This window comes from Phascolarctos cinereus, unplaced genomic scaffold, assembly GCF_003287225.1.
Source record: "Phascolarctos cinereus isolate Bilbo 61053 unplaced genomic scaffold, phaCin_HiC Scaffold_9;HRSCAF=440, whole genome shotgun sequence".
NCBI classification, from domain to species: Eukaryota; Metazoa; Chordata; class Mammalia; order Diprotodontia; family Phascolarctidae; genus Phascolarctos; species Phascolarctos cinereus.
The window spans coordinates 37,654,725-37,669,750 of NW_027556402.1; positions in this window are offsets into that span (position 1 = coordinate 37,654,725).

Below are 15,026 nucleotides of genomic sequence, written 5' to 3' on the forward strand. Positions count from 1 at the left end.
GCATGGGACTGTACTTCGATTGTATTGCTACACTTCACTCTAGATCCCCCAAGGATGGAGAAGGAAATAAGCATTTCTCCCTTCCTCTGCTTTCCTAGTCATCTAAGCATTCCCTTGTTTGTTAGCCCCTCTATCACAGTGGGGTTATTAGGAGAGAAAACAAAAGAAATTTAGAGGCATCAATTTTAGGTTTAGTCACACCATTGATGAATATTCAAATCCTCTTCTGGGTTATTTAGAGCAACAAAATATATCTTTTAGGTCTATGATGTTTCTAGTCTGTTAATTTTTTGCATGTTTTAGTGTCTGCAAAATGGTTTCATGAGTATTCAAAGCTGAGGAAATCACTTAAACATATTTTAATATATAAATATATTTTAACATGTATAAATATATTTCAACATATAGAAACGTATTTTAATGTATATAGTTTAAAATATACACATATATATGTATTTTAATGAATAATATGAAGCATAGTGTGAACTTAGATTTTTCTTTGTTTAGTATGTTATTTTGCCTGTGAATGCATTTTGTAGATATGGAAACAATTCTTCATCATCCTTTCGTAATCTGCCCTACTTTGGATCCTTATCACAAGTCACCTAATCTATTACATTAGCCTTACATTAGTATCCTTACTCACACTTCCCTCCCATTGTAATCCATCTTTCTTCTCCCCCTCCACCTCTAATCCATCCTTCACATAGCCATCAAAGTTATTTTCCTAAAGCAATTCTAACCATGTCACTCTCCTTTTCAATGAACTCCCAAGGCTGCCTACTTCCAGCATCAAATACAAACTATTCTTTTCAGCATATAAAGGTCTTTACCACTGGACATAATTGTACCTTTCCAGCCTGCTTACCTGGGATGGTATCATTCCTCATTTTTGTCTGTCAAAATTCCTTGTTTCTAGGGGCAGCTAGGTGGTACAGTGGATAGAGAATCGGTCCTGAAGTAAGGAGGACCTGAGTTCAAATCCAGCCTCAGACCAAATGCTTCACATGTACTAGCTGTGTGACCCTGGGCAGGTCACTTAACCCCAATTGCCTAGCAAAAAAAAAATTCCTTGTTTCTTTCAACACTCCATTAAAAGACAACCATATGCATGAAACACTTCTAGGTCACTGTTATCTATCTGTTGGTGCCTTCCCCCCAGAAGTGTTTTGTATATATCTATACATGTGTTCTCACCATTAGAATGTAAACTCCTTAAGGACAGGAATTGTTTTATTCTTGGTTTTGTATCCCCAATACTTAGCATCTAACACCATGTCTGGCATATTTTAGGTAAATAATTAATGATTTTACTATTATTATTATTATTATCATTATCATTATCAATTATTAATTGGTCCTAGATAATCCAAAGTGATGGCCCATTTGTATGTAGTTTAATGAATGTATCCTCTGTTCCCTGAAAATGTGATTTTTCTCCACTAGATAGAATAATTAGTATCATTAAAACATTTATTAGGAAAGTAATATTTAGTTAGGAAAGTATGGAGAGCAGAAATGGACTCTAACATCTGCTTTGGTGACCCCCAGAGCTTTTCCTCAAATCACAAGGTAACCTCTTGCTACTTGGAATACCCATAGAATTTCTGGGGCATTTTATGCCACCTCAGAATCCACTGCCTCTGGAGAGCTGTAAAAGCTTCCTCTGTGAGTTGTGATGTTTTAGAGTACAGGATCTGAACAGTGGCTGGTCTCTTAGAAGGGTTTACTTGTTTCTTTGTTGTGCTGTCTCTGTTCATTAGCTTACTCATACTTGCAATGTATCATGTGCAAACCTTCCAGCACAAATCCTAGCAAAGAGAATGTTCCCAAATAAGCATAGCCATGAAATAAACAAATTATTCCCTTGGTGGAAACAAATTGTGCTGCAGGGCCTTTTTGCTCTAAACAGGGAAAAGCAAATATTTCCTCAGGGGAAGACTCATATAATCAGCTCAGCAAATCCCTGTGCTCTCAGCCACCGACAAGCCTGAAATGTATACCAATCTTTGGGGAGCTCTAAATAATATATGGCACCTGAGACTTAGTCAGGCAGATGGGCTTTACTTTGGTATATCCAAAAAAAAAACCTATCTGAAAAACAGTAGTATCCTAAACTTTGACATGATTTAAGCTGTCACTTATTTAGGTGAAAAATGAGTATGGGTGGAAAAACCAAACTTAGTTTTACCTGACAGGCCAGGCAGTTTGCTTTGGGGTAGGTTTCAGTGCCTATTCTTTGGAGCCTTTATTCTACTGGACCCATGCAATTTTTCCTTCAGTACATCAGGATTAGTGATTTTGTGGGTGTTAGTAATTACTCTGCTGGCACAAAACAACAGCCCTTATGTAACACAGTAGGTATGCTCTGAGGAGTGCTTCTATGGAAAAATTCATCTCTACGCAGCCAACTTGTCCCAACTTAGTGAGGTAAACACAGCCAATATATTGTATAATTCCTGTCTTGAGCTCAAACCTTCTCTAATTTGATCTCTAATAGAATGTAAACTCCTTGAGGGTAAGGACTGTTTCATTTTTGACTTTGTTTCCCCAGCACCTAACACAAGGCCTGATAATAAGTGTTTATTGATTTATTGATTTGTAGCATTTGCTAGTGCTATCTTTCTATGACTTAGTTTTCATGGACAAGGGCCACCTTTATCTCACCCTGAGGTGCTGGGAGAGAACTTTGGCAAGACCAAAAAATATTGAAAGGAATAAAGTAGTCTTCAAAACGAATTCTAATTCACTTAATTATCTGAAGGGCCTATCCCCCGGGGGTAGAAGTCAGCACAAGAGCCCAAGGACCCTGGATGAGACGAAGTAGGGCCCACCACCTTACCCAAAAACTCATCAATGTATGCAAGCCTGACTTGGCACAGAGCCTTAATTCAGGAAGTAAAGTGGAAGAGATGAAAGAGCCAAGGACAACATGCATCAATATCAAAAATTATTGCAGATCTAGAGATCTCCCCAAAAAGAGCAACTCTGTAACAACTGCAGGCAGTTGTTTTCCATAAGGATTTTCCATAACGACTGCATCAGTACTCTCAAGAATGAAGCAAGAGATTTCAAAAATGAAATAAAGGTTAATGGGGAAAGAATTAAAAGGAGAATAAAGAGCTGAGAACAGAAAGTGGCAAACTTTACCTAAGAAACGGACTCACTAAAAACTAAAGGAGGTCAAATAGATGTTATTGACATCATGAGACAGCAAAAAAAAAAAAGTTGATTTAAAAAAAAAGTTTAAATAGAAGAAAATTTAAGTTATGTGATATAAATAAAATAACTGACCTGTAATACATGGCAAGGACAAGTCATTTCAGAATCATTAAACTAGAGACCTTAGATGGTAGAGTACTAAGAATAAGAACAACTTCACTCCCCTTGACACCTTATCCTCCACAAAGATCTGGAAAACACACTAGACCATCAGTCCAGGTCTCCAGCCTCCTTCAGGAAGAGGAGAGGCCCATTCCATCAAGCACCAGACTCCTTCAAGAGACAGAGAGAGAGAGAGAGAGAGAGAGAGAGAGACAGACAGACAGACAGACAGACAGAGAGACAGAGACAGAGAGACAGAGACAGAGAGAGAGAGACAGAGACAGAGAGCGAGCATTCCATCAAAGCTACAGCCTGGTCTCCTGCCTTGGTGGAAAGGGAGTAACAACATTCTTTTGACTAACCCATTACTCCCCCACCCCTGCCTGATAGACTCTATCCTGAGGCTAAAATCTATCTTAATTCATTCCTCAAAGATTAACAAACCCTCTCTATTTGTACCCTCTCCATCTCAGTGTTTATGAGCTCCTATTGACAGTCATTGAAAACCTGTAATCTACAACTCCCCCATTACCTGATCCTTTATTCTAGTTGCCCTCAACTCAAATATTCTACCCCAAATCCACCAACCTTTTCTGCTGTGCTCTCTAGAATGTTTGCTCCATAGGCAACAAATTTGGTTTTCTCTTACTTTTTTTTTCTTTCCCACTCCTTCCAATTCTGATTCTCTGATTCACCATGACCACTGCCTCACTTCCTAGCACTGTCTATACTTTCACTCGTGACCCTGAGCTCACTGGTCAAGATAGTCAATACGCCTTGTGCCTTATTGCCACTTCCAGGTTCTCCACCTACCACATCACTCAATAACTTCTCCAAGGTTTACTCAATCTATATCATCCAATCAAAATTCTGGGAGTTGCTGTCTACCAATATTAATGACACCATCCTTCCTTTCTCAATGAGTTCAATTCCAGGCTCCCAGTCTTTCCATCTTCCTCAACACCTACCTTTATATTAGAGGACTTCAACATATATTGTTACTCCCTTAAACACTCTAACCTTGTAGCTCCTCAACTTAATCACTATCTCCACCCTATCTACTTTCTCTACCCTACCTCAGCTACACACACACACACACACACACACACATGCACACACACACTCATAAATAGTCATACTTTGTTCTTTCCATCACCCAAAAATATACTATTTCCATGTTCATGAACTCTGAAATTTCCTTATTTGGACACAATTTGTTGTCATTCCACTTCTTCTTCTGCCTACAACTCCAAATCCTCTTCTTCATCTACACTATGACTTCTAATTCTTTGACTCCTCAGTTCTTTCTCAGGCCATCCCTCCTGCATTAGCTTTACTCTCTTTCCTTCCTAATCTTGACCTCTGGGAGGAACACTCAACTCTACAGTCTTCTTTTTTTTTTTGACTCCCTTGCCCCCTTGTTATCACTAAACTTGCCCTGCCAAACCTAGCCTTAGATCGCTCCCACAATCTTGTGCCTTAACTACTACATACATTCTGCTTAATAACATTGGAAAAAATCATGAAACTGTGCTGATTGGTTTAGTACAAATTTAAGTTACATAGTCTCAACTGGATCCTCAATGTGACAAGGCCATGCTTTTGCCCCTTCCTGATTAACTCACCAGCCCATTCACCAAAATTACTCTTCCAAAATTTTTATTCCTCCTCAAACTTCCCAAGTCTCCTCCTCCCTCCCAACTCTTTCAGTTGAGAACCTTGCCTCAGATTTTACTAAAAAAATTGAAGTCATTCATTGGAAGCTCCCTCTTCTCCCATCTTCATTTCACATCATCCAAATGCTATCTACTTCCTCACAGAGAGGTGAATGGACTCAGAATGCAGATTGAGACTTTTTTTTAACATGGCTGATACAGAAATTCACATTGCTAGGTTATATATATTTGTAACAAGGGTTTTGTTTTCTGCTTTTTCAATGGGAGTTGGAGGGAAAGAAGACAGTTCTTTGTCTAAAAGTATATATGTGTGTGTGTGTATATGTGTATATATATATATATATATGTGTGTGTGTGTGTGTGTGTATATGTATGTACATATATATACTATATATACATACATGTATGTATGTGCATCTGTATCTGTGTTTCTGTGTCTGTGTGTGCATGCACATATATGTATGTATGTTGTTTGTGTATGTGTATATATACATACATGTGTGTGTGTGTATGTGTGTGTGTGTGTGTATAGACATATATAGGAAGAGCTATGTGACAGCCCAAAGAATCCATTATGATTTTCAGTTGCTTTAACAGGGATATAATATACAGATCAAGGATAGGGATAGTATCACTATACTCAGTCCTGCTCAGATCACATCTAAAATGTCCTAGAAAGCATAGCATTTTATGAAGGATATTGACAGAGTGAAATACATCCAAGAGAGGGCATCTAAAACAGTGGAACAACTTTAAATCATGTCATAAGAATAATAATTGTACATATTTATATAGTATTTACCATGTGATAGGCACTATGCTAAGCACTTTACAATTATTATTTCATCTGATCCTCACCACACTCTGGAAGGAAGTAGGTGCTATGATTATCTCCATTTTATAGATGAGGAAGCTGAGGCAAACAGGTGGAATGACTCACTTACAACTAGTAAGCATCTGAGGCTAGATTTGAATTTAGACCCTCCTAACTCTGGGACCAGCACTCTATCCACTATGTTCTCTGACTAATTTTGAGAAGAGACAAGGGAGGGATGAGGAAGGGATGTATAACAGTTGTATTCAAATCTCTGAATGAGTTAATGTGTGAGATTCCTTCCATCTCGGTTCTACATGTTTATACATGCAGATTTTAATAGGTTGTGGTCATTACCTACATACTTCATCCCTCCTACTAGACTCTAAGGTGTTTGAGGACAGAAGCAATTTCTTATCTGTTCTTTTTATTCCCCTCAGCATCTGGACAATGATTGTTTAATTGGATTCAAAAACTTTTCTCTCTAGACAACCCCAAGTAAAAACTTCTTTATGTGTGTATATGTGTGTGGGGTGAGGTATGGTTGGGGAATTCTGTATATCATTACCTAAGAGTCTCAGCCAATGCAAATGGGTGTAAAAAAATTGGAATGGGAAATTTTTTGAAAAAAGGAATATATCACTCTCGTTTCAGAACAGATTGCAAGGCCTATAATGATGTCATCTACTCAAGACTTAGCTAATGGCTTAAAATCTTCTTCCATAGAGCATACTGAAAAATCTAAAGATGTCTTGTTTTATTTTAAAGTCATATACTTAGGCATCATGAAATTGCTTCCTGCTAACCATAAATTGTCCTTCTGATTTGAACTTCTGCAGAATTCAGATTCCTGAGCAGAGTAAGAAAGAGTCTAAAGGTAACACTGGCAATTCTGTAATATAATCAAGTAGAATGCTACAGCATTTTGGTTTTCCATCCTTTAATCACTTTTAAAACAACTTGTGCTAAATAACATTTCCTTGTTCTTCTGTAGTACCTTTCTCTAAAGATCCCTAAGACCTGGAATGACATTATCTGGTTCATACTCTCACAACTTTTTAGCAAGATATTACTAATCCTTATTTTACGGATAGCATAACTGAAGGACAAGAAGATTAAACATTTGCCCAAGGTCATATAAATCCGGGAATCAAATCCAGTTTTCTAACTCTCAGCTAAGGACTTTATCCAATCTCAGTTGGAACAAAATTCCAAGGCATAAAATTATATTTTTATCATCATCCTTGATTAATAGCAGTGACCACCAGAATGAAAATTATATACTCTCTAAAACTGAAGTTTTGCATTGTACACGGCTAAATTACTGCCTTGTTTATCCCTACAAAAGGCCCCAAAACAATTTTCTTTTACTTTCTACTCTATTTCTATCCTTGGATGAATGCCATTATAATGAGCTATCTCACAAAGTTTTACAAGTCATAAAAGAAACACATTTACTTCTCTAGGAGAGATATTATAATTTCAATTTGGTTGAAAGAATACAAAAAAGAGAATTTTTTTAACTGACATATACGTATGTACATGTATACGTACACATTTATGTGTATGTATATATATATATATACACACTCTCACATATATGTCTACATACATGTGCATATTAGTAAAGACTCACCCACATGTAGCATGGGGTGTCATCATGTGGTAGAAAGGGAGGCAGAATAGGCATTTCTAGTCTCTTCTCCCTTGCCTCACTTCTACAAAGGAGATTTTAATTTCAGCAGGAAGTTAAGACCTCAACCTTTGCCATTGAGAGAGAGAGAGAGAAAGAGAGAGAGAGAGAGAGAGAGAGAGAGAGAGAGAGAGAGAGAGAGAGAGAGAGAGAGAGAGAGAGAGAGTTCTAGGATAGAATTATATCTATCTGCTTCCTTAAATATTGTTAGTCTAGAATATATGATTTTCAGATACCCACATTTTTGTCCTATTATAGTATTGTCTAACAATTGTATCTGAGTGTATGGATGTGCATTTTTTGTATGGTTTTAGGCCTCCACCAAAGTTCTACTTAGGTATTGCCAGGTTATGGAAATAACCCTTGGTTCTTGACAGATGTACAAGTGAAGTATAAGCCTTGGAAAGTCCTAATAAGCCGAAACAGTATATACTGCCCATAGTAGGTATTCAATAAAATACTGATGTTGTTTGGTCATTCAGTCATGTTGACTCTTTATGACCCCATGTACCATACTGTCCATGGGGTTCTCTCGACAAAATACTGGAGTGATTTGCCATTTTCTTCTCCAATTCAATAAAAAATACTTATTGAATAAATGAATTAGTTATTGTTTCATGAACTAAGATAAAAAGATAGGAACACCATACAAGAAGAACTCTTCATCAAATGAAGTGGAAGACCTTAAATATTTTGAGCTCTCATTCAGTATACCCATTACAAGATCACTAAGCTCCAGGGACAGAAAGTATAATTAACCTCGTGGATTTGTGCTTCTGAATCCATGTGTAGGAATCCTTACACAGACTTCCATGATAATGACACCCTCTAAACCCCCCTTTCCTCCCAAAGGGTGGCACACAATTATTCTGTCCTGACACAAAAAGCAAAAAGGACAAAGAAGGATGAGGAGTTTTGGGAGGGGAGGTGGGGAAGAAGTGGCAGAAGACACAGCACAGAATAAAGTCCAAGGCTACTGGGTAGAAAAGAAAGATACACTGCCTAAGGGAAAGGAGACTGGAAACTCAGTCATGCCTAGTAGTCTCTTTCAGGAGATTACTTAGGCAGGGACCCTGGCCAGTCTGTCACAACCCTCAACACAAGCAGTCCAAGGATGACCAACTTTGGAGAGCTCTGTAAAGGAATCGAGGAAGGAGGAGTCAAAGAGTAAGACAAAACTAAGAATGCAAGGAAAACCCCAAAATGAAAGACTTCTGAGGGAGAAATCCATAATAACCTGGAAACTGGAAAACAGATAAACCAATAAAGAACCTTATAATGAGGTCAGCAACTCTGCTTGGCTACAACTCCATGGAACAACATGCCCCTATGCTGAGTCACCCTTCACCCCATTTATAGCTTCCTTTTGTGTTTTGTCTCATTGGACAGACAAATACTGAAGCTGTAGCTTAAATACTTTGGCCACATAATAAGAAGACAGGACTCAGAGAAGACCCTGATGTTGGGGAAGATTGAAGGCAGAAGGAAAAAGGGATGGCAGAGGATGAGATGGATAGATAGTGTCATGGAAGCAAAAAACATGAGACTGGCCAGACTTTGGGAGATGGTAGAAGACAGAAAGGACTGGCACGCTATGGGGTGAGGAACAGTCAGACATGACTGAATGGCTGAACAACAACAACTTCTCCCATGAGACTGTAAACTCCTTGAGGGCAGGTACAGTCTCTTTTTCTTGTTTGTGTTCTCATCACTTAGCACAGTGCCCCACACATAGTAAGTACTTGGTAAAATTTTATTGATTTGAACTAAAAGTAAAAATAGGTAAAATAGAGGCCAAGGCTGTTATTCCATGAAGGAAACAGCACCAAAAATTACATAAAGAAAAAAAAAACTAATCCAATGGACAAAGAAATTATGAAATAACAGCAAGAAGCACCAAAATGGATCAAGAGAGCCACAAGACTTTTGAAGGAAGGAGTTGCTTGTTCCACTGTAGACCTGGCTTCCTTATAGAAAAGACAGTACAGTGATTTCATGATTCCTTCAGAAACATAAGTAAAAAGAATTTTAAAATCAACAGGGTCGTCTTGATAAAAGCATACTCCAAAAGATTCCTTAATATAACAGCTTATGTTATATCCAGTCACTGCCCAAAGTCCCCCGTGAGAGGCAATCCACTCCCTCCTGAAGAAGCCCAATACATTTTCAATAGTTTGCATTGATAGCAAGATTTTCCTGACAACAAGCCCAAATATACTTCTTTCTAATATGGGTTATTTATTTTAATTTTGAAAATGGGTCTGTCTTGCCCAGACTGGAAGTTCAGCATCCTCTCACAAGCATGACCCCACTGCTGATCAGAATGGAAGATTTTTACCTAGTCTTTTTCCAACCTGGGCCAGTTTCTTTGGCAGCTTGGCAGCTCCTTGCTCCTGGGAACTCACCGTATTGGTGCCAGATTTAATCCAGATGCATGACCTGCTTTAACCTGATCGCAGCTTAGACCTCCCAAGCTCAGCCAATCCACCAGCTTCAGCCTTCCCAGTATCTGGGACTATGGGCCTGTACCATTATATCAAGAAGCCTTTTTTTAAGTTCCACCCATCTTTCCTTATTCTACCCTTTGACATTCAACAGAATAAGGTTAAGTTTTCCCCACACACACACATCAAATAACATATTTGAAAGATATATCATAGTCCTGGTAGTTTGCAGCCAACAATAGCTTAAGAAGCAACATTAAAAATACCATCATGGATATGTAAAAATGGAAAAAAGATGCATCAGTCATGTAATAAGAATAGGCATTTTTTAAAAAATTGTCATGGCAGTGTTTCTATGAAACTTGAAGCAACTTAGAAGAGGCTCTCTGGTGTGTTGAGATGATCCTGATTGAAGGATTTCAAAGATAACAAAAATGACACAGAAAAAGAAGACATTATTTGGTCATGATCCACATTACTGTAAGGAGTGACTACCCAGATGAGCTCACAGACCCAACTAAGCATATTTTCTCAGGTCAGTTGCATTATGCAAATATCTTGGCTAGAGATAGAGATAAAAGATGCTGAGAAGAGAAACCAGCGAGTCATGTCCTTGCATATGTCGTATACAGAAAAAGAGAATACTTAATTAACCTGATGCAAAATTATTTCAAACTCCTTTGTTATCCAGTGGCATACCCTTTAATCTTTATTCTACAGAAAATGGTTCATTGTCTTGGTCATGTTTCACATGATGCTTTTATGGGCATAATGTAATGAAAATAATTGAATTGAAAAATCCTTTACTTCACTATTATCAAAATGAAGTAAACATTAGTTTTCTGTAGTCCATTCTTTTCTTTCTAGGGCCTTGGTGCAATTTTTTTTAGTGGCAAGCAAGGTCATATGAAAGATAAGATCCATTGTGTATTATGCGTCACAAATTACCTCCATGGCAATAGAGAGCTGATTTTTCTTTCTTGTTTAAAAAGAGTTTTGGATACAAATCACTACTGATTTGAAATTTAAATCAGAATTTTCTCCTGAATGAGAGAATTTTGTTAGTCATGCATGGCATTTACTTAATATAACCTCTGTTTTCAAAAGGATAGCTTGCTGTTCTTTCAAGTTGATGGATTTTGAAAGGAAAGAAAGTGACTTTAGGGCAGAAAGGCATAAGTATTAGCCTTGAGTGCTTATTTCAATATTTTCTTCTGAGAAGGAAAAGATGCAACAAAAACAATTTTCCTTTATATGTGAGTCATTCTTGCCTTTTCTGAAATCCACTAACTGCAGGAATTTGTTGGGAAGGATCACTGCCCCTCTTACTGCCCCATGAAGAGGTTTTACTTCAATTTTAACATTCTCCCAGAGTAAGACTGTGGGAGAGACTGGAAAATCATTTTTCATTTGCTATGGGATATAACACCACTCAGGGTTAGAAACAAAAACCAACTCAAACCTAAGCCAATATATTTTATGTTCTCTTTTTTACCCTACAATATGTCTTTCAGTCTGAAATTAATCCATGACAAAAATGAAGGATTGAAAAATGCAGGGAATGCTAGCACTCAATAAGTCCAACCTCTTTATTTTGCAGATCAGGAAACTGATGATAAGGGGATAGAAGTGACTGTTTATGGTCATACAGTTGCTATATATCAAAACAGTTGCTAGGGGGCAGCTAGGTGGCACAGTGGATAGAGTACTGGCCCTGGATTCAGGTGGACCTGAGTTCAAATCTGGCCTCAGACTGACACATAACACTTACTAACTGTGTGACCCTGGGCAAGTCACTTAACCCCATTGCCTAACCAAAAAAAAAAAAAGAAAAAGAAAGAAATAATAATAAAAAATAAATAAATAATTCTTATTTAAAAAAAAAAAACAGTTGCTACAACCCAGATCTTCCTCCTCCAAAACTAAAACTCCCCCACTTCCTCTTTCATTCTTTGATTAATACAATTTCTGCATGAAATGACTGTGTGGTTTGTTTTATTCATGCTAGTTCAGCAACATAAATTTTAACATGTAAATTTCTGTTACCACCATATCACTGGTGCCTTTGGTTGCCACCCAAACTGAAGTCTTTGTGTGAAAGAGTGCAAAAACAACATTCTTTTATTCCACTTTAGAAGGACATGTTCTTAAAATAAGTTTCCATTTCGAGCCATGGTTATTACTGATGACTGGTATTAAGAAAAAAAGTTCAGATAATTCAGAAAAATGATCAGAGCACCTAGATAGAACAGCGCTTAACATAAAATAATTTCTAAACTGCCTTTGATTTCCAATACAGAACTGTTTGACAAGTGGGGGAATTGTGCAGTTATCTCTTAAAATAATTTCTTTATATGTACTAATGAATATTTTGAGGAAAATGTTATAAAATTTTACTAATGAAATTTCTACTTGGGATCATAGGATTTAGTGCTAGATGGAACTTAAAATTCAGCTTGCTACAGGATAACACATTTAGAAACGGAAAATATCTTAAAGGTCATCCATTCCAATCCTCTCATTTTACCAATCAGGGAACTGAGGCCCAGAGAAGTGAGGAACCTACACGTAATCACACAGGAAATAAGTGTGAGAAGCCAAATTTGAACCCAATCCTCTGATTCTGTATCCATTGGTTTTTGTTTCACTTTTTTATTAGCCATTATGTCCAGAGAAGAAAGTGAGGATGAGAAACTAATGTCTTGTTCAAGGTCAGACATCTAGCCAACGGCAAGAGCAGAATTTCCATGTCAATTCAAATCAAGGATAAGGAAACCTTATTTTTTCCATTCTTCCCTTGAAAGAGAAATAAACAATTATTTTCTCAGGACTAACTTGTAATTGGCCATTGAATTCAATGTATAAGTATTTGGGGCTACTACAATACTTCCTGGTGACTCTATTAAAACTATTTTTCAGACATCCATTCTAAGGATATCTAGTTGAATTATTCCTTTCCCCTTTTCCTCCTTCCCATTATCTTATACCACCCATACCAACACCCTCATTGTTTGCGCTCGACTATGAGATTCTCGAAAACCTGGTTGAAACATGTCAGATGCCTAAACAGTTGCTAAGTATTCAATTGTCCTGCAGTTATTAACACAGAAGAAAGGAACCACTGCAGGTTTGGGAGAAGGCAACAGTAGCTAACACTGCAACACCCCGAAGCATTACTATTAGGGCTCATTGTTGACAACAATAAATGCCATAGTTCTCGATAAAAGGGGTTGTGCATGGGTATGAGATTGCATCAGGATTGCCTTGTTATGTGGACATTCTCAATATCCTATTGGGTAATCAGTTGTCACCTATCAATTGAGCACCTATTATGTCCCAAGTAATACTATAAGTGTTACAAGGCATTGCAAATATATGTAGGTGTATATATATATGAAATATATGGATAAGTGGATATTATGTATATATATATATATATATGATTATATAAGAAATAGATATGGAAATATATATGTATATATAGGTATATATAGATATATGTGAAATGACCCCTCTCCTCACAGTCTAATTGGGGGACAAAAATGAATACATAAGAAACAATCTGAGAACAAGTAAATACTCAAGCAAAGAACTGATGATAATTAAGAATTTTCATAGTGAAGAGCATAATGAATTGTGGGATAGGGGGTAGAGCAAGAATAGACATAAAGAACTGACTAAGAGAATGTTCCAATAATCCAGAATGTCTGAATGATGAATGTCTGAGGAGGATGGAAATAATAGGAATGGAGTGGATAAAGACAAAGCTGAAATACTTTTTGAAGGAAGAAGTAGCAGACATGTTAATTATGGGAATCTTCTAAGAACAGCCCTTCACATGCTTATAAGAGCTCTAAGTCTGCTATATATGCAGAAAATTGGACATTTTCAAAGATTTAAGACATCTGATATTGCTTCCTTGAACTTTACTTTTACAGGAAAAGGTTGAAGCATAGCATTATAATAATTACTTATGGAGTAGTCTCAGTTAATTTTTGGTATCTCTTGACATTAACTGTGAACAGTTAATAGTTCTTTCTGGTAAAATGGCTTTGCAAAACCAATGGAAGGGTGGCTGGTTAATAACATGACACAATAAAAAAAATGTAAGCTGAAAAAGTAAGAGTAAATTTCACAGCACTACCTGATTGAGGGTGTAGACTGCTGTATTTGCCTTACGTCTATTAAATTTTTAAAGATTGACCATTTAGGCTAATTTAATATACGGATTTTCTAATATCCAGGAATGTTATGAGGGGAAAATGTTCATATTAGCATGATTGCCAGTGTAATAAAAAAGTCCACTTGAGAGTAACAAATTAAAATTGTAATGTTGTACAGAACCTTTAGTATTTGCAAAATTACCTTTTGACTGTTCAGAAAATTCAACTCGGTGCAAGAGATATAAATGAAGGGTTTTTTTTTTCCAGACCAAAAGAAGGAAATAGTTATTTCTCAATACACAGAAAATAGTAGAATGTCAGTGAGACTCTCCACAAAGTGTTATGAAGAGAAATTGCTTTTAAGGAGCTGCCTACTATGTATGCCCATGTCCTAAAAAGGAACAGTAGTGAAGGTAGTGAAGATACTGACTAATCAGTTACTCATCCCTGAGAATTCCAGAATTTGGATGTGCAGTAGTTTTTCTAAAGTGGCCAGGCACTGAATAAAGCTTTCATTCTGGCCACAAAAAGAGAAGCAAAACATCTGGGCCCTGAAAAAGACACTCGTAAATTTATGAGGCATTTTCTATTAATATGTGAAATTAACAAATATGTATTGAGCACTAACTATATGCCAGTCTACTCCCAGGGATCTAAAGACAAAAATAAAACAATCTAGGCCTACAAGCAAATAAATATGCTTTTTTTCAGGAAACACAGGGAATTTTTGTGTGTGTGTGTAAAATAAATCTTAGCATAATATAAGTACTTTGACAAATTTGTGATTTCATTACTGTGGGTTGTCCTACCAATGGTAGAGATGGAAATACACATCTGCCTTCTCATTTTGTACAGATTTTGTTCATGGCCTTCTATATATCTCCTAAAGAAGAGCTATCCAAAGTGTAGGAG